At 33.3% G+C, this 27,867-nt stretch overlaps 1 protein-coding gene and 1 pseudogene across 16 annotated transcripts in view; both read right to left on the bottom strand.

The window, feature by feature from the left end:
* Window positions 1–27,867, bottom strand: part of Nlgn1 (neuroligin 1) — an 860,706-nt gene that overhangs the window by 151,531 nt on the left and 681,308 nt on the right. The gene's annotated exons all lie outside the window — the stretch shown is intronic.
* LOC147825338 (adenylate kinase isoenzyme 6 pseudogene) lies at window positions 1,601–18,919 on the bottom strand (annotated as a pseudogene). The gene has a single exon (XR_015440960.1). The product of XR_015440960.1 is annotated as an adenylate kinase isoenzyme 6 pseudogene (transcript).

Below are 27,867 nucleotides of genomic sequence, written 5' to 3'. Positions count from 1 at the left end.
CACATCTCAGTGTTAGGCCAAACCTGGTTATTTTATCGTAGCATACTTTCTTTCTATACAATCTGATAAACAACTCTCTCTCTTTCTCTCTCACACACACACACAAGACATTCTAAAAACTCCTTCAATGATGTTTCAGACTTTAACTTCTCTTTTTAGCTCCAAAATGGAATATGAAACTACCTGTTAATTATTTCCACTTGATTATTTCACCAACATCCCAAGGAGAATATGTCCACATCTAACACTACTTCCCCTCCTCAGTTCCCTCCTTCTCTACTTTTTTCTAATTTAGCAAATCATAACACCGTCCTTGTGGTCATTTAGAGAAGAGATCTAGATATGATCTCTAATATTCTTCACGTCCATGCCAGCCAATCAAGTCTTTTCACAACTTTTTCTTCATGATATTTTAAATCATATTTCCCATTTTTATCCTCCCTCTCTAGATCCTAAGATAAGCCAACATTGTCTCTAGGCTAAATTAAGGAATGAATTTTAGTTTTTCTTTCTGCATTTAATTCATCCTACAGATAGTCATCAAGAAGCTTTTGTAAGACTGAAAATCTTCTCCAATCATATCTGTACTTTAAGTCCTTTAATGATTTTCCATTTTTCTTAGAATACAGATAAAAATTGCAACCTTTTCTTACAATGCACCACTGTAATCTGACACTTAGTATTTCTCCAGTTTCATCTTATCATTCAATGTTGCCCAGCTAGAGAGCCCTGACATGCTCTTGAAATGCCCCAAGCCCTTCCCTAAATCAGCATCTTTGTACCTGCTGACTCTTGTGTCTCTGCCTGGTCAACTCTCAGTTAAAGTTGAAGTTAAGCTTCAATTTTCTCAGAGAAACCCATGTTTCTCCATCTCAGGTGAGTACAATTATATTACTATATACATATACTTTCATGCATACACACAGAAACATCCATAATATTTAAAATTTTAATATATTAGGACTGGGGATTTAGCTCAGTGGTTCCACTGCCTGCCTAGCAAGTGCAAGGTCCTAAGTTCGATTGCCGGTACAAAAAAAAATTTAATATATTTATGTTATTTCCATCCTCCCCAGGAGACTGAGCCATAGGACAGAGACTCTGGTCTGTCTGAGACTCTGTTACAGATGCCAATGTATCCCCATTGCCTAGTACAAACCAGGTGCTCAAGCAGTATCTTGAATGGATTAATATTCAATGTTCAATGGCTTAATGTTCATCAGATAGTAGCTATTAACACAGCAGCAACAATGATGTTAGTGAGAATGTATAACTAATCAGCTTGGGCTGTCTTCACAAATGCCATAGACTGGCTGGCTCAAATAGCAGAAATTCATTTTTTCCCAATTCAAAGGCTGCAAAGCTTAAGATTATGGTGTCCAGCAACATAATTCCTGATAAGATCTCTTCCTGGATTACAGAAGACCACATTCTTACTTCGGCCCTACTTGGTAAGGCATCAGAGGAGGGAGAAACTCATTGTTCCTCTCCTTATAAATTCAAAATACTTTTGGATTAAGGGCCAGCTCTTATGAATTCATTTGTCCTTATTAACCTCCTAAGACACTATTTTCAGATACAGTAATAAGATTCAAATTAGTCTTTCTTTCTTTCTTTCTTTCTTCCTTCCTTCCTTCCTTTCTCTTCCTTCCTTCCTTCTTTCTTTTTCTTTCTTTCCTTCTCTCTCTCTTCCTTCTTTCTCTCTCTTCCTCTCTTTCTTCTTCTTTCTTTCCTTCCTTCCTTCCTTCCATCCTTTCTCTCTTTCCTCTTTCTTTCTTTCTTTCAACAATTCAGGCCATAGCACAGTGTATTATACAACAGATATCAGATTTGAAATGAGCAAAAGTATGTGGAGAAAAAAGTAATTGAAGCATACAGGATATATTAGAGTATTCTAAAACCTAAATAGATGCATTGATTCATACAGGAGGCTTTCAGAAATCACTGCAGATTCTTGAGTTTTGAACCATAAAGTACACAATTTCATAGGAAGATGAATGTGGCAACTACGGATAAAGTGTATCAGATGAGCTCTAGTCATAACATTCATCCACTCATGAGGCATAGAAGCGAGAGGTTCAGTATGGCAGTGGGGACAGATGGATAAGATACATTTTTTTCCCATTTGATTAGATTTACTGTTTAGCAACTGATGAGTATTTTAAATGCTTAATAATAATTGTGTTTATTATATTTGTGATTGTTTAACTTTCTCACGGAGAAAAAGAAACTCAGGCATAAAAATACCTGCTGGGCCTCCCACATAGCTTTGGTTTTTACAGATACTTGGAGGCTGTGTCTTCAAGGTGGGCAAAGAGGCATCACTCGGTGACCAGGCACGAGTTGTGAGCTTTGGCCCACTGCTCAGTCCATCTCGGGATCTGGTTTCTGTTGTCCTCTCGCTCTTCAGGCCTATCACTGGGCAGCTGGTGCACAATATCTTCCTTGTGTGGTAACATGGCCTCTTCATAAAGAACTTGAAAAGTCTCATACTAGATGTTGTCTCCTAGTTTCTTCTCATTATAACCCCTTGTTTCAAGTCTTTTGTACAATATACTGTTATCTGTTCTCAACACAAAAACTGCATGAAACCATCGTTTAGGAAGGAAATCACAACCATGGTAGTCAACAATAATGCCACCTTCTGCCATTTGGTTCTCTAACTCATCAACTACTTTTTCTTCATCTAAAATGGGACACTCATACTCTTCATCGTAGCCATTATATAATGCCCCTTCTCGAGCTACATTACCCACATTAATGTACTTTAGTCCTGATCTGGATGCAAGTTCTTTGCCTAGTGTGGTTTTCCCAACTCCTGGTGTACTGGTGATCAGGATGTTCGGAAGCACCATAGTTCCCGACGCCGCGGCCCGGTTGCGTCAGCTCTCTCTCCTAGCACAATGAGGGGTGGGTGGATAACATTTTAAGAGAATTCCACACAAAGGAAAAACCAGCTTATGAGTGCTTGGAAGAAAAACATTTATAACTGTATGAAGCAAGATGGTGAAAAGAGCACTATAAGAATGCAGAAAGCATATGAAGGGAATTTTTTATTTTTAATGTGGGGAGAGATTCCAAGGAAAAACTGTAATCAAAACAAAGTATAAAGAACAGTTGTCTACAAAGTCAACATTCATCAACTCCAAGGCAGAGATCTTTGGCTCCCAAATGGGCTGCATGAGTTCTCAGCTGTCCATTTCCTATAATTCACTAGTAATGAATCCCAGTATTCTACCCTTTCACGTATCTATTATTTTTTCTGAGATTTTTCACTGGTTCTTATCTAAAACTTGCCTGTAAATGCCTCTCTACTCTCTTTTTGAGATTCTCAGTTATAAATCCTGGTGAGTCAGAATCTACCCTGGAAAACCTCATGTTAGGTGAATGCTCCTTAACTTAAGCATCAAAAGTTTTATTTGCCTTATATGTAAATTAACACTTGAGAGCCTTTGGCCTCTCTATTCTGGATGGTTCCAAATCATGCTCAAATATCAGTGGATATTTGAATATATTCTTGACATCTTCAGAGCTTTCTTGGGTTAGGAGTGTAACTCTATAATACAGATCTTGCCTGGCAAGTGTGAGAAAGTGGGTTTGATTCACACTACTGGCTTTCTTTTTCTTATTTTGTTTTAAAGGAAATAAATTGTCTTTTACATTTCTGACTATGGAAAGTACAAGAATAGGTACAACAAATCCAGCCATAAAAAATTTCTCTTTTCTTTCTATTCTTTAAAGAACTATTTTATACATTTGAGAATAGGAACGATTTCCCATGTAAAGGAGGAAGGAGTGTAAGTGGTCTTTGCTTTGGGAGGTCTAGCTCTAGTTTTGGCTTAAAAACAATGTCATTGTGAAATTTGAAGGGCACATTTGCCACATGATTTTCATGGGGGTATTGTAAATTCCATTCTTTCCTTCTCCCTGAAGAGGTTATTATAGAATCAGAATTATTTTGAAAATGTCATCAGAGAAGTAGAAAAAATAATCTCCCCCTCTAGGTAGAAGATAATAAAAGCCTGAAGGATCCTAGTGGATTTTCAGCTAACAGAGGGCATAACCTGTCTTTCAGTTAAAGCAAGGAAGGATGCATCAAGGTTACTTTTCTTTGAATGACCCCACTATTTTTATTTTACAGTTATTAAGCCTTTCCTTCATCTTCAGTAAAATTCAGTCTTTAAAATGGGTTAAAAGGTTAAATGGAAATTTTTTTTCTCAAGGAGGGTACTTCCTAAAAGAAAAAAAAATAATTAGGTACAGATGGCATCAAAAAACATAAAATATTTTCTGGACATTAAAAATGGTCAGACTGCCTGGAATTGGGAAAAATGTTTACTCATTTCCCTTTCATCTGTTTTCTTAATTCTACAGGATATTTCAAGGTAGTATGATTAAGAGAGAGTCCAAAGGTGAAGGGATTTCAAAGCAGAGAAAGAGAAGTCTTTTCTTATGAGAGATGTGAAAAATTTCTACATATATGAAATAGGGTAAAAGAATAAATGGAGGAGAATGTGGGTGTAAATTAGAGGCAGAAAAGTCTGCTTGATTTAAGGAAGAAAATGACAAGTAGAAGAATAGTGAGTTCAGTTTCTCATATTTATATGCTCATGTAGGCTTGGGTCTACAAAGTAAGGAAATTAGAAACATATGTTCTGGTAGTGCATTCCAGTTTATGATTGTCCCCATAAAATCCTATGACCTTAAATGATGAGTGCTTTAATACATGAGCATACAGTTCTCATTGTGTGAGGTGCTAGATGTGCAGGAGTTGGAAAGGGGAAGCTAGTTGCTTGTATTTGATGGAAAACAACAATAAGGACTGTATATTTGAACATGCACAAATACATATATTAAGAACTAAATTTTATTTCCATACCTGTGAAGCAAAAAGAAAAATTTTTTTGTCCTGGGCTGGAAGCCTACCTTACAATTAATTTCTGGGGCTCAAATCCCAATCACTGATTGCATTAGCTAATTTCATGGACTTCCCAACTTGTCTAGATTATAAATGTGGACCAATGTTGCAGTGTTGCCCTGTGCTCTACACTCAGCCCTTTCACACAAAGCACAGGTCATTCTATTGGGTAGAAATATGTCTGGCCCGTGTTCTCAAAATAAAATGCTGCTGTAGACAATAGCACTCTCAAGCACATTCATTTCATTTAGGACCTATGGACAGAGTGTAGGCCAAGTAGAGTTGAAAAGGTCAAGTGGCTCTCAGACAAAACTCACTGCTTTTGTTCTTTGAAATGCTGTCACTAGTCACTGCTCAAAAGCAGCAGAAATAATGAACATATGGACTTGGTTTGAACTCTTGATGTTTTACCAACTGTAGGGCACATGCCAGGCTACTCAGTTGACTCTAAAGGTATCATTCAAGTTGAACTTGAATTTCCCTGACTCTAAGGTAATCTCTAGTGCATAAGTTACAGGAATTTGAAAGGTGCCGACTATTAGGTTACTGGAGGGCATGGCTAACATAACAAAGTATGTTGCTTTGCAGATTCAGATATATTAAGAGTCAAACAATGATTTCTGAGCCTCATTTTAACAGGAACAAGTAACAGACAATATGACGGTATTGAGCGCAGGCTGGACTCAAGGTCAAGTAGCTTTGAGTTCTAGTATTGGTTGTAGTGTTTTAAATTATAATATCTTGGCTGGGAACTTCAAAGTTAAAATTTTCTTTGCCAATGCATCAGAGAGAGAGAGAGAGAGAGAGAGAGAGAGAGAGAGAGAGAGAGAGAGAGATTGAGAGATTTTTCTATAACTCAGTCCTGTCATATCTTTTTTAAAAATCAATTATTTCTCAGTGCCAAAAGATAAAGTTTAAATTCCTTAGGAAGGCAATGTGGGTCATAGATAAATACATTTTACAGAATCAAATTAATAAATGATTCAGACAGATGACCAGGAAGGTAGAACTAATAAGATGACTTAGCATTTTTTTGAATATTTGCTCTGTACTTGATGCCATATGAATTATTTCCTATCATTATCTCACTTCACTCTGAAAACAACTACACATTTGTTCATAATGCTAGTTTTAAGTCCATTATTTAATAATATTTTAACTTCAGTTGTCACTCTGTTATTTTTAACATTAATGGACATTTTGAAAAGTATGTAAGCTTTGAGATTAGTGGTTTTCAAACTGTGAATTGTTGTACTTCAGGAGTTATAGCAATTACTTTAAAAAGGGTTTATCATTCATATTAAGAAATGGTAGGTAAGACAAAAATAAATAAATTATTATAGGAACTTCTGACCTTTAATATAAATCAATGTACCAACAATATCCAAAGGGAAATAATGTAGTATTGTATTATTTGACAAAAGAATTCCACTTGGTTTAACACATCTTAAAATATACTAATATCTCACAGAACACAGGTTGGAAAATTCTGATCTGGATAAATCTTAGAGTTAGGTGTCATGGTAAATATTCCTAGAGCACTAACAGTGCTACTACTTCTACTAACCAGAGTTTAGCTTCTAAGTAAGTTATATAGCAAGCCTGTAGTCATTCTAGGAAGAAAAGCCATGTTTTAAAATAGTTTCAGAGTTAGCATTAGCATGTGGTAAAGACCATAGGACCCTTTATGTAAGTATGCAGAATAATTATGCATATTACAGTACTTTCATAGGTTTATGTGATGTTAGAACAATAGAACCATTTTAGTGGGTTTGCAAAAATGTTAAGACAAGGGGGTTTCAAAAGTAAATTATAGTAAACCCAAGCTCTGATGTACTTAGAAATGGTTTTTAGAAAGTGAAGTAAAACCATGTGTATTGTAGGAAAACTTATAAGAATATATTGTTAAGAGAAAAAGAAATTGCAAAAAATACATTATAGGAAAATTTCATTTATAATGCTAAGAAAAATGTGCATTTAGAAATGCACAGAAATTCACATACAAACTCTCAATGATGAATTACTCCTGAAAATATGAATTTGGGGATAATGAGCTGTGGGTTGAGGAAAATATTCATTTTTTTCTCTAATAACCTTTGTATTATTTGAGATTCCAATAACAACATGAATTATTTTGTAATACAGACATGCATTGCTTAATGACAGGAATATATTCTGAGAATTTCATTGTTGGTGATTTTATCATTGTGTTCACTTCATAGAGTGTATTTGCACCGACCTAAAGGGTACAGATCAATTATTTACTTGATATGGCCCAAAGCAATTGAGATGAAAAAAACATGACACAGATGAAACAATGCAGTCTGATGTTTTACAATAAACCATTTTTTATAAGTAGGAGAGCACTCTAAAATAATCATAAAATGAGAGTATAGTAAATATATAGGCCAGTAATGTAATCATTATAAAGTATCAGGTATGATACATAACCGTATGTACTATACTTTTATACAACTGGCAGCACAGTAAGTTTACACCAACATCTCCACAACATGTGAGTGGTACATATCATTAGGACATTAGGATAACTACAAGGGCACTGGGCAATAGAATTTTTCAGTTCCATTATAATATTATGGGACCATCCTTGTTTATGTGGTCCATCATTGAAGAAAACATCAATATATAGCACATGACTTATTTTAATTAAGCCATAAATATTCTAAATATGTGTGAAAAACACAATGCAGTGGCCATTTCCTTATATTCTCTTGACTAAAGGTGGAATACCAATTATTATTGCTTTTATAATTTTAATTTTTATTAACAAATGTTTACAGTACATAGTGATTACTTTCATTTTAGGGAGTAGGCACACATACACAACACATCTTAATTCATTTTTTAAAAATTAACTTTATTGGTACATTTTAGGTAAACATTATGATCACATTTATCATTGGGAATGTATAGCTGTACATGATATACCTTATTCTTGTTTTTTCCCATTCCTCTGTCTTCCCTACCACCCCTCCAATCCTCCCTATTTATCAAAGCTTTGTTTCCTTTTTTTCTTCTTTTCTCATATTTTTTTCTTTCCCTTCTTTCCTTTTTCTCACCCCTTTTCCCTCCCCACTCTCTCTATCACTTAGTCTCCTTAGTTCCCTGTTTCTTATCTCTTAATTTGCTATTTATATTTTGGGCTTCTCATGTAAGAGAAGCCATGTGATATTTAAGCTTGTGTGTCTGATTTATTGCCTTTACCATTATAATTGCTTTTTAAGAAAAAGATTAGAGTTAAGAAAATTGAAAGTACTTAGGGTCATTCACTGTATTAACTGGAAAATGTCAATGATGCTCACATTCTGCTATGAAACCTATATAAGTCAGCGGTACAAATAGGAAGAGCCATACTTTTGTGTGGAACAGAAAGTCATTAATTCCCTACTTATCATCATATATATATATATATCATCCTTGCTCCAAATCCTCCTAAATACTTAAACTTTATTATGTTTCTTTTAGATAATGAATGATCACTACTTTGAATACCTTTTGTAATTGTAGAGGCCAAAGGGATAGCTTGTATTAATCTCATGATGTCTCAATAAATTTAGTATTAAAATATTTATACAAGTTTTTCTTTTCCTGAAGTGTATATACATTTTTTGGTGGACTCTATATATGTATGATAAGTTGATGAGTAAGAAAAATGTTCTAGTATCTGTCTACTTTCATTATATATACATCTGAGAATTCTTGCTGAATGTTTTCAGGATTTTTACCCTTTTCTGAAACATTTTCTCACAAGCTCCACCTTCTTCATTGCAAATGAATAAATGATGCTTTAAAAAATTAAACTTTATTACTTATTCTTACAGTATAATTGAATTGATGTATACAGTTAGATCTTATCACTAAGCTTTGTACTAGAAACACATCTTCTTCCCTTTTTCCTTTTTAAAAATTTTACCAGAATTTATATAAAATAGTGCTCCTAGTCAATGGCCAATTAGGTGTTCAGAAAATGGACAGATGTTGTTGAGGATAGTACATGTGAGATATTGGAGTAGAAGCTCATTGCAGGCTCTGAAGCTAATGCAGGGATGCACCCTCCCCAGAAAAACCAAGGGAAATGTATACAAAAACCTACAATACTAAGAAAAAAATCATTAGGATCATGGGAATATAGAGATTCACACATTAGAAAAATCATGGGCAGTGGTAAGTGGCAACAGACCAATTTAGGAATTTTAAAAACAAGAAAGGAAAAACAAACAGGTTAGAAGTAGATGAATCAAAAAGAAGTTTTGATGATATGACCTTAATTAACAAAGAGAAAAAAAATAAATACTTTTCGGTGAAGCAAATTTATTCCCTGCATGTTAGATTTCTTTGTTCTCTCTGAAGTCAGATTAGTTAAGATGCTGAAATAGAGTACTGGATTTGAATGTCTGTTAGTTATATGTTAAATAAAGAATATTAGTAATGGGCAATATAAAAATGATCTATGATAAGAATTAAAGTAATAGAGTTTTCTTCTAATCTTTGGTCGAATCAGTCATATTTTCATGGGTTTCAGAACGTTCCAGCTCATGAACAGTAGTGCAATGGTGTGTTGCAAAGAGGTTGCAGTGTCTTGGACATTGACCTGTTGCACCCCTCTTGGTTATTCCTCGTCAGCAGGGTGGCTCATTTATCCCTGTGACATTCTTTGTGTGCTTTGATATGAAAAACTTGAGAAACATTGATCTACTCTTATTTAAAATCTTCATTCTTCTACATGAGCCAAGTTTTTGATAAATATCTATTATATACAGAAATGTAATTGAAGGGAATGACGGTAAAACAAACTAGGTTAGAAAGTTTTAAAAATTATCATTAAAATAGAAAAATGTCTATGCCCTTGAAGAAGTGATTTAAGCTCATTTATTCTTAGTTTGCTCATTCATAAAGTGGATAAAATAATTCCTGCCAAATCCACTTTCATACTATAGTTACACATATAAAATAAAATAATGGATATGAGAGTGCTTTGAACCCTGTGTATTATTAAATTATAAGGCTGTCAATGCAAGCATATACTTACATTTCCCCCACAGAGTAGAAATCATTTTACATACGTCATTCTATTAATTCTTCTAAGAAATGAGACAATATAATAAGTGTAAGTCATTTAGTACTAAAATGAAATTTCACTGGAATATGGCTTATGTGTCTTCCATTTCAATTGCCATTATCTAAGAATATTTGAATTCTACACTTGTACTAAGTTAATTATTAAAGTCCAAAATCAATATCCAACATTCTGCTATATGAATATACACTTTTCAACTGCCATCAGGCCTGTGGAAGTCATAATGCTCACTTGTCGCAATCCATAATGTAGTATATAAAACTGTGCTGATAAATGTAAGGTGACAGTGATCTTGTTGGTGGTGGTGATAGTGATGTGAAGAAAGGTAGAGATGATATGTCTTGCATTTGACTAAAACCTGTGATTTTCAAAGCCCTTATATTGCCTAATGTAACATTTGTAAAATTATATTGAAAAATTCCTTTGAATTATTAAGTTTGGGAATTGATGGGCTAGTATTTTTTTTTTTTATAACAGAGTAGCAGAAAGTTTAGTATACTTTTAAGGAGTGGGTGGAAAATTCTTAATTTCCTATGGGAACATTTAACATCCTCAGTCTAAAAATCGAAAGGAATAATAACTGTTTAATGGTATACTCTTTAGGATACTCTAATCTGACATACAGACACATAAAACCTTATTGTTGGAAGGGCCATAGTAACTGTCATGTCTTTCAATCTGTTTATTCAGATTATAAGCCATTGAAAATAAAAAAAATGAATAATATCTTTGAGGCTACCCAGCAAATTAGTGGTAAAGGAGAAATTATAGTACAAACTTTTAAATCCTAGACTATCATCTTTTTCATTGTGACATCTAAGATACAAGATATCCTTAAACCTCCTTTATCTCTACTCAGTTCTTAAATTATACCTGTGTCCTTTCCCTGGCCATCTATTCCTGGACTCATTTGTAACTTTCATTTCTTGGATCAAGAATTCCAAGGTCATCTCTATGACTCTAAGGCACTCTAATTTTTAGAAACTCTCCACAAAATCACTTACCTTTATATGGATTCTGAAATTAGTTTTTTTATCTGTTTAACAGATAAGGAAAATTATATCCAGAAATAAAACTTATATAAGATCACACAGCTGATAGTGACATGAAAAATGAGTTAGAGCTTAAATAGTGCATGATAACTAATCATATTTTCCTATTTAATTGTTACAGAAATACTGCCTATTATTTATTGATCTTAAGTATCAGTCGTTGTGCTTAAATAAGCATGGTAGTTATCTCATTGAATTGTACTGACAAATGAGTAAAACCCCAGGTAGATCACTTTCCAACATGCTATCAAGCAGCCATACAGAATTTGAATCCAAATACAAGCTCAGTATATTACTCCAATGACAATATTATACCAACTGTGATTTCTAATTTATAAGCATAAAATCAAAATTTAATTAATTTCAAAGCAGACAGTTCGCAAACATGGTACCATTTTAAATGTCAATATAGTCAGTAGTACTTTGTTTAACATGCACGATAGAAATTCTTATCAAGGCTTTGAAACCTGTGTACTAATCCAGCTGTTACTTTTATTGGCTATGTAATCTTAAGCAAATCACTTTGAGTCTTAGACTACATACGGAGGATAGATGAAAAATGTGGAACAACTCTGAGATTAAGAAATTTGAAGTTAGAGATTGCTGAGATTTGGGAAATCTTAGTCTCTTGGAGAAGAAGAGATCTAGATGTCATTTAGGAGCTTTCAGGGAGGGAAAATATATACATTAGAGAGGAAGATGCATTTTCTGGGTATATTTATGAGGTAGATAATTATAACAACATATTAAAAATAATGAGCAAGTGCATGTATTCTGTATGATATAACTAGAAGCTATGTGAGTAAACCCTGTCTACCAAATTTGTAATTTTAAAGGAAACAGATTTTGGAAGAAAGAAAACATGTTTATTTTTGTTGCTGTTGTTTTTGACAGATTAATTATTTTTGTGATTTGGTCTAGTTGAAACTTAAAGCCTCACTGAGTGGGAGGCATCAGATAAAGTAACATAAAGCATCCACTTTGAAATATTTAGAGCACTCCTAGAAGTTTTGAAATTGGTTATATGCCACTTTAAAACTAGGGATTATGTATAAAGAGAGAAAAGATCATTTTTACAACTTCATTTGTGTTACTGGGGGCTTTAATTTGATATTCATAGATCAGTGTTTTAATGAATCACATAAAGTCTCACCCTCAGTGTTTGCAAAAGGCTTGTTTGCAGGCTGCGTTTCTAGGAACTTAAATGCCTAAATAGTTCTAGTACCCCAAAAGCCACGTGGTGGAAGACAGCCAGGAAATATAAGCAAGTTGAATCATGTGGCACAAAATCTGAAGCGTGTTCGTGCACGCTGAACATTGTAAAATAAAACCAGTACTTAAGCCTCAGTAAATATGATGTAGAAATACATTTCTGTTACACAAGAGTAGTTTCATTTAACATGTGTTGGGCATTCCAGTGAATTTTTGTACCGCATAATCTAAGAGTTTAGGAGAGAAAGATAAAGTTAGAGAAAATAATTTCCAGTGAAAACTTTTTAAAGTCTTTATTAACATGGACCCTATTACTGCTGTGTTGTAGGTAAATTTTGTCTGTGCTAATGTTATAAATCCTTCACTTAGACGTCTACTGTGAGTATAAAAAAGGTTTCAAATATCAGACTTTACGATTTAAGTTGATTCAGGGATAATTGAATCAGAAATGATAGTTTAAAGTATTATTATTATTATTCTAAATATTGGACACTCTCCTAGACCTATACAAGAATAATTCTACTAAATTTATAGAACAAGTCTATGAAATAATTATATTTGCATCCACATTTTGAATACTTAAATTGAGACTCAGAAAAGGTAAGTGATAATTCTAAAGGTAAACAGTTTATAAATGGCAAAACCAGGATACAAACCCAGGAATACTGACTACAAGCTGCAATTGTTTATGCAGAAGTTAAGTTCATTAGTTCTTATTACCAGATCTGAAACAACACTGAAAGTGTCCAGTACTTGTTATGGAAATGATTGCAAAATCCTCAGGACATAAAAGGATTTAATTTTTTTTAGCTAAGGAATGCATGAATAAGAAAATTAGACTTCCAAAAGTTTTAAATCACATTTTTGTGACAGTTTCCTTTAAATAGTAGAGTATATTTTAATTAGATAGTGAAGATAGACTCACAAAACTTGATCTGATTTTGTAAACAAAATATCTTTCTTTTGCATTTCTTCAATTTTATCATTTTTTGCTTAGAAACATTTAGAGCTCAAAATCACTATTATTCTTCTATTCTTTGAAGATTAATTTCTGAAAGTATATAAAATTAGTTTGTTAATCTGGTATATGAAAATATGTCTTTTGAAGATCATATACTATTGGTAAGTAACTCTGAGGAGTGATGCTTTCAAGTTAAGAAAATGTCAAAGTGCTTACCCAGGAAAGAAAACATACAAAATAAATATTAAAATATAGTATGAATGATGAGATATTTTTGAGTATACCCTTGTTTCTTTACTTCCTAACCACCTATACTATGATAACATTAATACTTCTTAAAATGTAAACACAAAAATTATAGTGGATACTATATACATTTAGGTGTATGTGCTTATATATCTCTTCTATAAAAATTAAAATATATATAAACATGCTTCTCTTAAGGTTTATGGGTGTTTCAAGCTGTTTTGAGGATTACATAAAGATCAGGTCCAAACTCATTAGTTTATTTGTTCACTGACTACTTATTGAGTACCTACTATATGCTAATCACTTTGCCAAATTCAAGATTAATCAGTAACAGGACCACCATAAAGAATAAATCATATTAGCATTTTATTCTAACATATCTTTTGAAATGTGAAGTTATTGGACTCCTAAATCAATTTATTCTGTTCCTCTACTGTCTAAATCCATCATTTTTACAGAGAAGTAGAAGTAATGAGTGACATTTTAAAATGACTTTTCAATACAACTGAAGATATAAAGTACATTATGCGTCCAACCTGAGCAGTTAATCTGTGTCGTGGATCTATTGAACAGTGAGCAGAATAGGGTGGTATTAGCAAATATCACTGAAATGGCACTGAGTCAAAAAAAAGAGAATTAGAAATTGCAGTGATCAGTTCAGAATAATGACAATAATAACAGTGACTTTTCTCACATTTATTTGAATGAGTGCATCTATGACATTCAAACTATCTTGTGAATTAGTTCTCATATTTATAAAAAAAGTTCTGAAACACAGGGAAAGTTTTATTTTATCATTATAGTAATGAAGAAAGAGATGGTTTTCATCTATATGTCAATTCATCAATCATTAAACCAATCTATTACAATGTTCTTGTGACTTCATTTTTCAACAGGATATTTTGATCTGGTGAAATTTGATATGTAAACTGCTCATCCGTCAAGACTCACTTTTTATACATCATACTCAGAAATCTTTTTAAGACACTAGATATTTCCCTAACCCATGATTCAGTGCCAATTGTCAATATATTAGTTTGGTAATTATTTGGATGTTATTTTATGTCATTTTTTGAGTCATTCTGTTGAACAACCTTCTGAATCAGAGAGAAGAGATTTTAAAAAAAAATTATCTTTTTTTCTTATGTATTGACATCTCACCCACATAATCACTTTTCTAACTGGGTTCTTCCATTAGTTCTTCCATTGCTGTTGACAATCGGTTGTTTCAAGCACAGGTCCACTGCTATATCCAACAGAGAATGTCTTTAGCTTGGTCTAATATATTTTTTAATTTAAACTAATATGTATAGAATTGTACCTTTACTTCATGGCACATTCTCCTTACTAATTCATGTAGCTATTATTTATTTAGTTCTCATGTAATTGATTATTTTAAATAATGTTATAACATTCAGGTACCATTTATATAGACTAGAGAACCTTACAAGTAACCAGTACCTAATAGTTCATCCTTTCCTTCTCACTGAATACAGTTAACATTGTGTATCCCTGTGTTCATTAGTTTACTATTTATTTGCTTTTTCTAGAATTTATTGATCCATATATATTTTATATATATATTAAATGTAGATTTTGTAAGTTAAAACTTTATAAAAGTAAAAGGCCCGTTTTAGCCTTTTATCTCTTTTTTATTTCATATTTTCCATGTAATACATTATTAAGACACATCTGAAATTTGCATATTCTTGTTTTGGTCACACTAGATTTAAAATCATGTGAAATAATTGGCAATATTTAACAATTGGGAGTGGAGAATGCATATAGAAATCCAAAATTCTATCTTTCTTAAATAATGATAAGATTTTAAGATACTTGGTCTGCATTCTTACATGTGATTAATCTGCAGTAAGGAGCAGCTGCTTTTATTTAGGGTACTGTTATTTCTGGACTATACCACTTCATAAACTCCAACTATCAGCCTACTTCGCTAGCTTACCAGGCATGCTAGAAAACAGGAACTCTATAGTATGCCTTTCATACTGGCTGGTTAGTAGTTAGCAAAATGTAAAATCTAGGAATTTAAGAAAACTCCAGAGCCTCAACTCCTGAAAATCTTTTCTAAAAGTTAGAATGATAATTTTAAGAATGGCTAATCCCTGAGAACAAAGTTATTGCTGCTTAGTGCTAGGTGGTGCTCAAGTGTGTATAAGAAGGATCAACAATAAATATTTCTCACCACTTGTCTTGGATGTTTTCTAATATGGCCTTTAAAATGCAGCAGTAACTATTTACCAAAAGACTTAGATGGATTGTTCTTTGAAATAACATATTTCTTGTTTAATGGTTTAAATTTATTTAACCTGTCTCTATTTTACCCTGGGTATTTCTGGATTAGAAGGAAATACTCTAAGGCTTATGTGTATAGAGCCAAAATATATTGAAAAAGTGAGGCATTTATCCAGATAATTTAGGCAAAGAGCCATAGTAGGAAAAATCTTTCCTTAGTCCAAATTGCATATCTTGAAAGTCTATATCAAGCAAAGACTCTTCATGCTTCACAATTATTTTTCTCACATTTTGGAATATTTTTTAATACCCACTAATGTCAGTCCTCTGAATCTATAGATTCTCCAACTATGGATTCTACCAACTGCACATCAGAAGTATTCAGAAAGGGCCAGGGATTTAGCTCATTGGTTCCACTTCCTGCCTCGCAAGTGCCAGGTCCTGACTTCAATCCCCATTACCCACCCCCCCAAAAAAAGAAGCATTCAGAAAGAACTGTGTTTGTATTGAACATATACAAACTTTTCTTGTCAGTATTTCCTACACAATATAGGAACTATTTATATAGCATTTATGTTGGTATCACAGTAATCCAGAGATGATTTAATGCATCCAGGAGAATATGCACAGGTTACATGCAAACACTACACCATTTTCTATAAGAAACTCAAGCATCTGAGGATTTTCCCAACAGGATTCATGGGAGGTCCTGACACCAGTCCCCCATGGATACTGAGAAATGATAGCTTAGCAAGGCACTTTCATTGGGGTTAGTCATACAAGCTAATGCTTTTGGTAATAGTAATTTTTTTTTTACAGTGTCCAAAAACTCAAAGAAAAAATAATTGTAGAAACAATAAGTAAGAAATAAAACATTTGTTTTCTTTTGGTTTCAGGTTTTTATTCTGTTTATGGCTATGAGATCTTAGTAACCACATGAATAACATCTAACCTAGCCTCCAATAAAATAAAATAAAATAAAATAAAATAAAATGAAAGGAAAGGAAAGGGAATAAACATCCCATTAAAACAGCTAGATAAAAAATAAAGTTCTGGGACAGTAATAATGCAAACAACCAAACAGAATGATCTGATTAGCTCATTTGGAAGGTAGAAATGTGGAAGCACAAGCAAAAATCTACAGGGAAATGTAGCACAGTACCCAACGGATTAAAAAATTAAATCACTACAAATCAGGAAAATGTTCCCTAAGGGGAAGCCACCCAAGTGAACATCTGTAGTTTCAAGCTTTAACAAGTCTGAGGAAGTATGTGCTGGCAAAATATCCACTTCTAAAAATGATAAATCCAAAGTACATAACTCTGAAAACCAAAAACTGCAAAACATTCCACAAAATTCAATGAAGACTGCATTTTAGATTTTTATAGTTCTTTAAAATGTTAATTCACAAAAGAGCCTATACTTTGTTTCCCTTTTCAATTGAGCACGCCAGACTTAGTTTAAAAATTTGTGGACAGCTTCTGATTTTATTTCAGACATGAGTTCTATCACATCAGCATACATTGACTCCAAATTTAAATTTCAAAGGATTTGTTACTGGAAAGCAATGCTATATTTAATGCTGGAAAGAGTCCTTAAATGCTTAAAATATCCTCACATCTATCCTTATTATTAGTATTCTAATAAAGTGGGCCACATTAGTATCTAATACTTTTTTCTACCGCGGATAAAATTCAAATGAACCAAAACAAAGAAAGGTAAATTAATATATTACTATGTTAATGTTTTTATGGAGTCATACAGCCAGATACGGTGAAAAATATTATTAATGGAAAAAAATTTTGACTGAAGTAGCACAAATATAATGTTTATAAAAGTTATGTGGCTTAATGAAGGATACATAATAAAACAAGAAAGAGTTCTCATAAGTTACAAATAGAGAATAAAAAATGAAGAAGAAACTTCAAAAGTATAATGGCCATTTGACAGCTATAACAGTGAAGTTCCAAAGGAGTTAAGTCCAAACTGGAAAGTAGACACAAGAAATAATGCAAAGTCAGTATGTGACTACAAATCAGTTCAGGGGAAACATCCTTTTTTGAAAATTTAGATAAGGGAGCTTATTATTTTAAAAAATTATTTCAGAAGAATGAATCACCTTAAAAGTATAAAAATTGCAGTCCAAAAGTTTTAGAAAACACATGTTTTTATGTCTGCTATGAAAGCGCAAGTACCCGAGTTCGATCCCCGGTACCAAAACAAAACAAAACAAAACAAAAAACACACGTTTTTGACTTGTTTTAATTCTTTCTCATCTCTCTTTTTCCACAAAAGCTGGTTAATTTCATAAGTTTAGCAAAAGAAAAAAAGTTAATAGAACCATTTACCATAGTTTATTTAAAATATTCAGCATATAACAGTACAGTTTTTAAAAATTTACATAATTTTGCTATAAATACCTTGAATACTCACATTTGCATAAATACATGAAAGTATTCAATATTGAAAATATTTTTTATGTTACAGTGTGCAAAATTATAGGCTTTGAAAAGTGAAGAAAAGGCAGACCAGCCAACTAGGTAAGGGCCTCAGACCTAAGGAATGGTGTGGTGGTGAAATATTTTCCTTGACTCAAATTTAAGCTCCTCTAAACTTGCCCTTGCTAGACCTGCATTACCCAGTTTTAATAAGAATCTCCTCAAGTCAGTTTAGCCAAAATTCTCTTTAGTCTTAATGTTTTCTCTTATTAACTTTCACCTACTAACCCTCACCTTACTCCTTGGCTATAAATCCTGACTTATCTATGATGTATTCAAAACTGAAACCAGTTCTACACTGAGGTCTCTTTTCTTGTGTTGCAATAATTTCTGAACGAAACCTGTTTTTAATGCTTTACTGCCTAGCTGTGATTTTTTTCAACAGTGGTGAGTGTCTTTTGTTTTCTGTATGTCTCATATAATCCAGGCTTGAGGCTGAAAAAGGGGGCAACATAAAATATGAGTGTGGAAAAAACAGCCACCCATGATGTTGGATTTCTTTGGTCAAAGGACCAACAAAGTGGAAGCCTACCAAGAGTAGAAACATAACTTTTATATCTTATGCAAAATTAACACAACATTAATGGCAGACTTAAATATAGAATAGAGAAATGTAAAGCTATTAGAAAAAAAGGAGAAAACTTTCAGATATATGTCTGACAAATAGTTCTTAGATATAATACTAAAAGCATTATTTGTAACAGGAAAAATGGATAAACTGAATTTTACAAAATAAAAAAAATTGCTCCATGAAATAGCTACTGAAGAGAAACAAATTAACTACCTGGAGAAAATATTTGTAAACTAAATTCCAGATGAAAGATTGGGATTTAGAATATACAAATACAAAGAATTCACAAAAATCCAATGGTTTAAAAAAAAAATCAAATGATTTAATTAGAAAATGATAAGAAAGGACATAAAAAGCCATTTCATTGAACAGGGAGTATAGATAACAAGCATATGAAAAGATGTTCTACTACATTAGCCATTATTATAAAAGCACAAAGTAAAACAAGGAGATATCATTATCCCTATCAGAATGGGTACAATGAAAGAGTTAAAATGGCAGATGCTGCTGAGAATACAGAGAAACTGGATCACTCATAGCATTGCTGGTAAAAAGGAAAAATGTAAGCCCATAGCAAGCAACAACTTAGCAGCTTACTTAAAAACTTAACATGCAACCCTTGAATAACCTAGCTATTGCACTCCAGAACATTTTCTCCAAACAGTAAAATGAACGTAAATGCTTCCATTCACCCAGTTTATGATAGCCAAAAACCTGAAGCCATTTCTTACAACTGCTCATGTATAATTATCTCAAAATAGAATCATTAGGTAAAATATGGCATACCGACTTTAATGACACTTTCTTTGAGTACATTAAATTCAGTAAAATAATTCCTAAAATTATTATGAAGACAGGAGACTCTTTTATTGGAGAAGCTTGAGCATATATTTGTTTCTAGATCAAGAAACATTGAGGGAAATGATATGATAGAAAAACTCCAGGGCAACCCATTCGGGACTCCTCCTTGTCTCTCAGAAGCTATTCCTATCCTCCATTCCTATTTCCCAATAGATTGTCCTACTCTTAAAATAAAAAAAGGAAGAAGACCTTCATTTCATCTATCTGTAAAAGAAAGCTTATTGTTCCTATCAAACAATGGAGATGTTTTGTGTAAAGATATTATCACTGGGTTACTATGGAGTCTAAAGCAATGGAGTCTAAACCAATAGTAGTTTCCAAATTATTTTCCAAAAGTCTAGAATACTGGGCAAAAGCTGATCCTGCATGTTCTTTAGGGTCATGTGGCCCAGAACAAATTACATTGCCACAGATACATTGTAACCATCCATACAATGGCTCCAAAATCAACATGGCTGGCAATATATATTTCCAAGGGTCATTAAATACATTGCCACTCATCATAAAATATTTAAAAGTAAAATAAAACTTTTGAATATTTCAAAAAAAAATAAATCATGTACCATAACTATCTAATCAGAAGAAATTTGTGATGGCTTTTCTTTGACTCTAGAATAATGTCTAAACTCCTCAGACTGGGAATTTATATCCTTTATGATCTGAACCTCATTGTATGCTACTTATTTCAATGTAACCTATGATCCTGACAAAAGGCACTACTGACTCTAACCTTGTTGACTTACACATCTCTACAATGATAAGCTTCTCTCCATCTCTCATCTACTTACTAAAATACTGATCATCTGCATGGTTGCACTCAGATAATACCCTAATTGCAGCCTCTTTTAATACTTGACTTAGAACCGAAACAAGAGGAAACCCTCAACTTCTTCTGTACTACTACAGTTCATCAAATGTTTATTGTATTATTTATTTAATTTTTATTTAGATTATATTTATTTTCATATATGTCTAATTTGTACTATATATTGGACTTTAATAAAAATACTATAGGCAGAATTTATTCTTAGTATAATAATTTTGAGTACACCATGTGCTTCCTGGTGTCAAGCATAAGGAGAAATTCAGTTTTAAACATTTAATAGATTCTTTAAAATAAATCAATGAGTGAATGTACACATCTATATCACTGTAAAAATGTAATCCATGGTAATAGATCTAATAAGTGTTAAATAAAAGCTGAAATGCAAAATAGCTTTGTGTGAAATATTGTTAACAATTTAGTGGGAAATTGACTTGTGATATTAAAATATTGCCATAACATTTAAAAAATTCAAGTAACCAAGCCATAGAACATGAATAGAAAGATAAATAACCAAATAATTGTGGAAGAAATAAGGAAACAAGGGCTCAGAGAAGCATGATTGGTTATCTGAAAGAAGAAATGAGAAGCCACTGTAAAAGACCAGCAAATGGAAAATTGTTAAAGTAAACAAAAGATAAAGTAAAATATCATTACTCTATATGATGAGAAAAAACCAGCTAGGTGCTTTGTTTTCTTCCTTTACGCAAAAGACAAAATAGTAAATATTATGAGCAAACTATGTAGAAAAAGAAAAATCGTAAGTACCAATTGTAGGAATCATATTGTATTAGGTATGGAGAAATGAAAGACATATGTACATAAATTTAACAAGTAAATGTATGGGTGTGCCACACAGTCTAAACTATATGTAGTCAAGACTACTGGTCGGCCGGGGATTTAGCTCAGTGGTTTCGCCTCCTACTGCGCAAGCGCAAGAACCCGAGTTCGATCCCCGGTACCAAAAAAAAAAAAAAAAAAAGAACACTGTTGGTGACAAATTTAAGTATGATTCTAAAAGGTAATGATATTTTTATGTTTTATATAATAGTTCACCATACTAGCAGTAAACTGCTATGTGACAAGAGGCCTCTTACTCAGAGGCATTTTTTAATGAAATACTGTTGAGTTATGTTAGCTCCATTGTAATGTCATATTTAATAACTGTCCATTTACCACAACCTGTAATTGCCAATAAAAACCCATCCTCCCATTACTGTGTTTAGAATGAACTCTGCCTCAGTTCTGAAAATTCAGAAAGGAAGACTCTACCCAATATGATGGTTTTTCCAATCGGAGAGTTTTACTTTGAGGAAAAGCTGTTATTTGAATAATCAAGTATGTGGCTTTATCTATAAAATTAACTACTCAGGAAAAAGTTTAAAATGATATGTGAAATGCAAACAGCAGTTGTTACTCTTTGAAAGAATATTTCCTCTTTTCAGTCCAGAAATTTTTGAGGAAATTGCTTTTTGTCTCTAATCAGTTTTATGCTTAATCAAAATCTTTGTTGAAACATTTCAATGAATGTGACATACTAAGAAATTCTATGTACAAAAATGAAATGTTACTTACTATGACTCACTTCTAATGCAAATAAACCCAAATGTCAAAACAACGCCAAAGTTATAAGTACAACTGCAGGCTGAGAAAAAGATTCAAAGTTCTTCCTAATCCCCCATTTATTTTATAGTGGCCATACGAGATTTTATTTCTGGATGAAAGCAGCATTGATAAAGAGATTTAATTGTCTGTCAGTGTACCTTATGTTGAAGTTGCTTCATTTACTTCAAGCCTGAATCTCATTACCTGTTCAATTCTCCAGACACCCCTCCATTTTAAGGCGGTGCTTAATTAGGGTAGCTGTGGTGCTGAAGGCAAATGCAGCATGCTTTTCTATCCTCTCATCTCCAGAGGAGCCTAATAGACTATTGATTTACCATCTTCAGAGAGATCAGGCACCACTCAATCATGATACTAGCTGTCCATTAGCTTGAATTCCCCACTTTCAGCACTGTCACCACTATCAAGGCCACCCAATCAACCAGTCAACCAGTCTGCAGCCAAGTAGCACCTGCAATTGGAAATCTCTTTGAAAACCATGCCAAAAATTCTGCTCTTTGTTATTTTTTTCCAGTAGAGTTTCTATTCCTATCATCATTTTTCTTGTTTAGCATTTGAATAAAGCTTTCATTTCCTAACAACTACACTTGGAAAGAGGTGTTCGCCTTTGAAAGGTTGATTGTGTTATCTGTCGACAAGCCATAATTTTACTCAAAACTAATTCTACCCCCTTTCCACATCTATAATATTTTGAAAATAATCTGACACTATAAACAGTTAGAACTTGTCAAAGCAAATAGATCCTTCTAATTTTAGAAAAAAGATCTTTATTAATTTCAACTGGAGTTTTAAGAGATGATTATTATATTAAAATGCAGAAGAGAAGGAAATGAACTTCATTCACCGCCCCCCCCCACAAATGTGCAACTGTTTAAACCAAGACAGAGGGGTAAAAACCCATCTGTGATTTCTTTTAATGGCATATCAACTTAAGAGAATGCACCCTCAGCCACATCTTCATCCTCAGAAAGAATGGCAACACAACTTTAATTCTTTTGGAATTGAAATGCATCTGAGAGTAGAAAGTCTGAACTTGTGCAATTAGTTTTAGAAAACTAAAATATTCACAGTACAATGAAAACTATGGTGATGGTGCTTTTTGGCTGGGGTGGCTTTCTTTCTCTTACTTTCTCCTTCTTGAATTGTTATTCACATGCCATTTGCTCTGTGGATAATTCTTGATCTTCCCAGAAGAAACAAGGGCAATTTCTTCTGTATTCTTTGCTCTTTTTCTAGTAGGGCACTTACATTACACTGCCAGGCTTTTATAAAATCACTTTTTTCCTTGAGGATAGGTGAAACATCCTCATTCACTTTAAGTCAGTCAGCCATTCTTCTAGTTTGAAAAGCCTTTATTTTAAATCTATACTATGGCAACTACCATGCTGGGGTCCAAGGAAAAGCAGATAAAAGACTAACACAAGTCTTAGTCATTAAGAAGTAAACAGGCCAGTTAACCAGCTAACATGTGGTTACAGTAGTGTCCTTTTTAGTTAAAGAAAAAAACTAATTTATTGAGAACTGATAAAAATTTAATTGGGGGATCATTAGCCTGAGATGGATCCAGCATTTTGGGTTCTGATATAAAGCAAACCAAACTTCAAGTGTAAATGGTAAAGTAAAATTTAACCAATCAGAAACCAATATCTAATTTCTAACCATGGACTTATGGACTTTACTAATCAGAACTAATAATCACCTCCCAACACCACATTTAGCTGTAAATTCCTCAGTGGATTAATTCATTGATAAGCATCATGACTCTTGTGATGCAATCACCTCCTTAAAGCTCACCTATGGTCACATGAGTCTTTGACAGGGCATGTAGATATAAACCTTAACAAATGCTGGGCCAGGGATTTAGCTCAGTGGTGCTGCCGCCTGCCTCTCAAACGTAAGGTCCCAAGTTTGACGCCCCCCCGCCAAAAAAAAACCCCCGAACCCAATAACAAATGCAAAGAAAGTAGATATAAATGGGAATTCTCCCTTTCACAGAGGAATCATGGTCCCTCTGTTTAGAATGGACAAATCCTTTATCTCTTATGGGATTTTAAAATGCAGTAGGCAGAAGATGACTTCTTAACTGAAGGTGAGTGACTTTGGAGACAGAAGCAAAGTGGCTTGAAGGGCTGGTGGTAAGGAAGAAGAAGATTCATTCAGGGCAGCTGGAAACAAGGGTGTGAAGTGATGGGAAGAAAAAGAAACTGGGCTGTAAATCACATAAGCAAAGCCAGGGCACAGGGAGGCTTGTAGGTCACTCCGAGGAGGTTTAACTTTATCAAAAACTAAACAGGAAGGAGGGAGAGAAGGAAGAGATAAAGAAGGAAGGAAGGAGGAAGGAAGGAAGGAAGGAAGGAAAGAGGAAAGGAGAGAGAAGGCTTAACCTCAGAAGTAAAAAAGTTCAAAAAATTTGTTAGCACAAAATAAATTTGTTAGAAAGCTATTGCAGGAGTTTAAAGCAAAAAGGACAAGAGTAGCCTTGTATTTTAGGAAGATATTCGAGCAATGAGGCAGACTTCAATCAAAGTATATTGAATTAAATAAAAATAATTAAAATTCATCATGGAGATTATAGAACAACTGAAAATAAAATATAATTATCTGTAGAATTTGGTGCACTATGCAAATTTTGAAGCCATGTGAAAAGATTCCTTAGTTGTCTCAGGTCTCTGGCTTCCCGAAATGGAAGCAATTATAAGATCATGAGGTTGTATTGTGGGTTTTCAACTCCAATAATATCCTGAAATGATTTTCTTTCTTTTTTTTTAAAGAAAATCTTAAAGAAGACTTTTCTTGCCACTTTTTTTTCCTCATTAAGGAACATAGAACAAATATTCAAAAATGTGAATCCTGAATAAATTAAATTATACTGTCCATGAAATTGTCACAGAAAAGTCAAATAATCAAGGGTCATAGGAAAGTTCAAAGTACATTTTAACTTGATGTATCAACAGTGACAGTTAGCACATGGAATCCCCCTGACTCAGCAAAACAGTAGTGTTTCATCCCATCCATGTATCCATTGCTGGAAAGAATTAACTCCGCAGACATTTTCAATTTGTCTTCCTTTGAGATATGCAAATTAGAAAACTAATAAGCTGTCTTTTCACAATGTGGTATATTTCGTGCTAACAAATCGGTTATCTGGGGCTAACAAACTCTTTTCCTTCGAAGATTAAGCCTTTTCCCTCCTTCCTTCCTTCTTTGTATCCTTTCTTTCTCCCCTTCCCTCTTTTCTGTTTTACTTTTTATTTTGTCTTTGAAATAAGGTCTTGCTATCTTGCAAGACTTCAGCCTCCCAAGCACCTGAGACTACAGGTGTGTTCCACCACGCCCAGCTGCTTCTTAATTTCTTTATCATGGTTTCTGAATGGTTAAAATGATGGCACATATGTTACATGTTAAAATAGTTATTGAGAGTTATCACTAGATATGTTTTATCACTTTATGTAACTACTTAGTCAAATTATGGCATTATAGTATCTCCATTAATCTTCAGAACTCCAGAAAAAACTTTCCATAACGACTAAGAATATTACCACACATTTAAAGGGAATCTGTTCTAAAGCAACCTTTAAGTATATTTTCAGGTAAAATCCAGGCATTTGTAGCAGTGCAATACCAACTAAAATAGACCACCCTCTCCCTTACCTAGCTTAAAACTGAGAGATTATGATTAATCCTACACACTGAATGAACATATGCACTAGCATAGCCTCTACCATGTCCTGGTATTTATGGTAAAAAATAATATTTGCAGTTGAAAAATATTTTAGGTACAAGTTACAAATTATTTCAGAATGCTTTCTTATAAATTATCATATTTAGATCTCACTATATATTTATGAGATGTGGACTAGGTGTTTATCATCTTCAATTTGTAAACAGAGAAAGCTGGATCCACAGCAGAATTGAGACCAAAACTTGTTTTATAACTCCCACTTCTTTCCCTGGACATTCACTTTTTGATTTATACATCTGATTTTAAAAACTGTTTTTGGTTTTAATAAAAATGTCTAGTTTGAATAAAGTAATTTATCTATAATATGATTAACTATAAAAACTTTACAGCAAGGACCTCAACCTAGTTGATGCTTCATTTTGTGGCATTTTCATTCATCCAATGAGAACTGATTTAAGTTAACAAAGCTAAATTTTCCAATAAATTCATAATTAGGCACCTTAGTCATGAATATTCTAACAGTTCATGCATTTTTAAGACATTACTCTTTTTTTAGTCTTTGGTTTCAACATTCATTTGCTTTATATTCAGTTCTTTAAACAGACAGTAATTCCACCTCCAGTAGTTTAATAGACAGTACTCTTGCTAGTGTGATTATTTAGTACACCAGTAACATTTGTAGGATATGGTTTGAAATGCTGACACTTAGGCCCCATACTGGGCTAATTAAATCAGAACTGCAATTTTACAGAGATCCTCAGGTAATTTAGACACATATAAAAGTCACAGACTTACAGTTGACCCTTGAACAACGCTAGGATTAGGAAGACCTCAATTAGTCAAAAATTTATGAATAACTTTCAGTTCCTCAAAAACTTAATTACTAATAGCCTGCTGTTTACCATAAGCCTTATGAAAAGTATACATAGTTGATTAACACATTTTTATGTTTTATGTACTATATTTAGTAAAAGAATGTGGGAACCACAGATGTGCCTTGGTTCATGAATTTGATATTTTCCAGAATTCTGGTTTCAAGCTTAGAGGGACAAGAACTGAATCAGATGCAATGGTTAGGTTCAATGTTGACCTTATGGGGAAATTTAATTCAGTTCTTGTGCAGTTTGGTTTGCAACCAGAATTGTGGAGAGAATTGAGTTTGTGAACTGAGATACCACTGGATATCTATTTACAGAAGAGATAATAGCTCACAGAGATGATTAATATTATACTGCATTTTAAGCAAATACAACATTCAATTCACAACAGTTGCAATGGGAGATGTCCATGAAATTATTACAGTAGTGTATTAACTGTATGAAATTATTATTTAATATTAAATTTTTTACATTTGTTTATTTTTTTGTCCCAACTGAGAGTGGCCCCAGGTATGGTCTATGTGGAACCGGACTCCTAAGTAATCAATTCTTTCATGGCTTATGTATTTTTAAGCCATTATTCACTTTTTAGTCTTTGGTTACATCTATTTTACTTCAGTTCTTTAACCTGGAAGTAAATCAATCTGCTAGTAGTTTAGTGCGTTGTACTATTCATGGGCATTATAGAAAACCTGTGTTTGTGTGAAAGTTTTGATAAATCTTAACTTCTTTCTGGATATTTTAAGGTATTAAATGATAAAATAAATATGTACATATACCTTCTGCTTTTATAACATAGCTATTTCTTAATTTCTTTCAATATGGCTGAGGAGCAGAGCTGCCCCCAGAGCAGAGGAGGTGAACCTTCCAGGCCACTATACCACCACCCCAGTGCTGAGGAAGGGAGTGGCAAGGGCACTAGCAACACACATCTCCACCCCCTCCCCCCGTTGAAATGAGAAGGCATGTAAACAAGTCTCAAAACCAGACTTTCCAGATCACCTACTGCAACCGCAAAGCAAAACGAGATGGTTTCTGAGTATCTGATACTCAACCACATGGACTCCCTGAACTGGCAACAAAAGAGGATCTGGAAAAAATAAAATCAGAAATAATTTCTCAGATAACAGCAGAGATTGTGCCCATAGTGCAAGACATCATTAATAAATCTAGAGAGGACACAGATAAAAA

This window comes from Heterocephalus glaber, unplaced genomic scaffold, assembly GCF_053883595.1.
Source record: "Heterocephalus glaber isolate CG9 unplaced genomic scaffold, H.glaber_assembly_v1.0 deba00001504, whole genome shotgun sequence".
Taxonomy (NCBI): Eukaryota; Metazoa; Chordata; class Mammalia; order Rodentia; family Bathyergidae; genus Heterocephalus; species Heterocephalus glaber.
The sequence above is the reverse complement of the archived record's forward strand: the minus strand, read 5'-3'. Positions and strand labels throughout refer to the sequence as shown.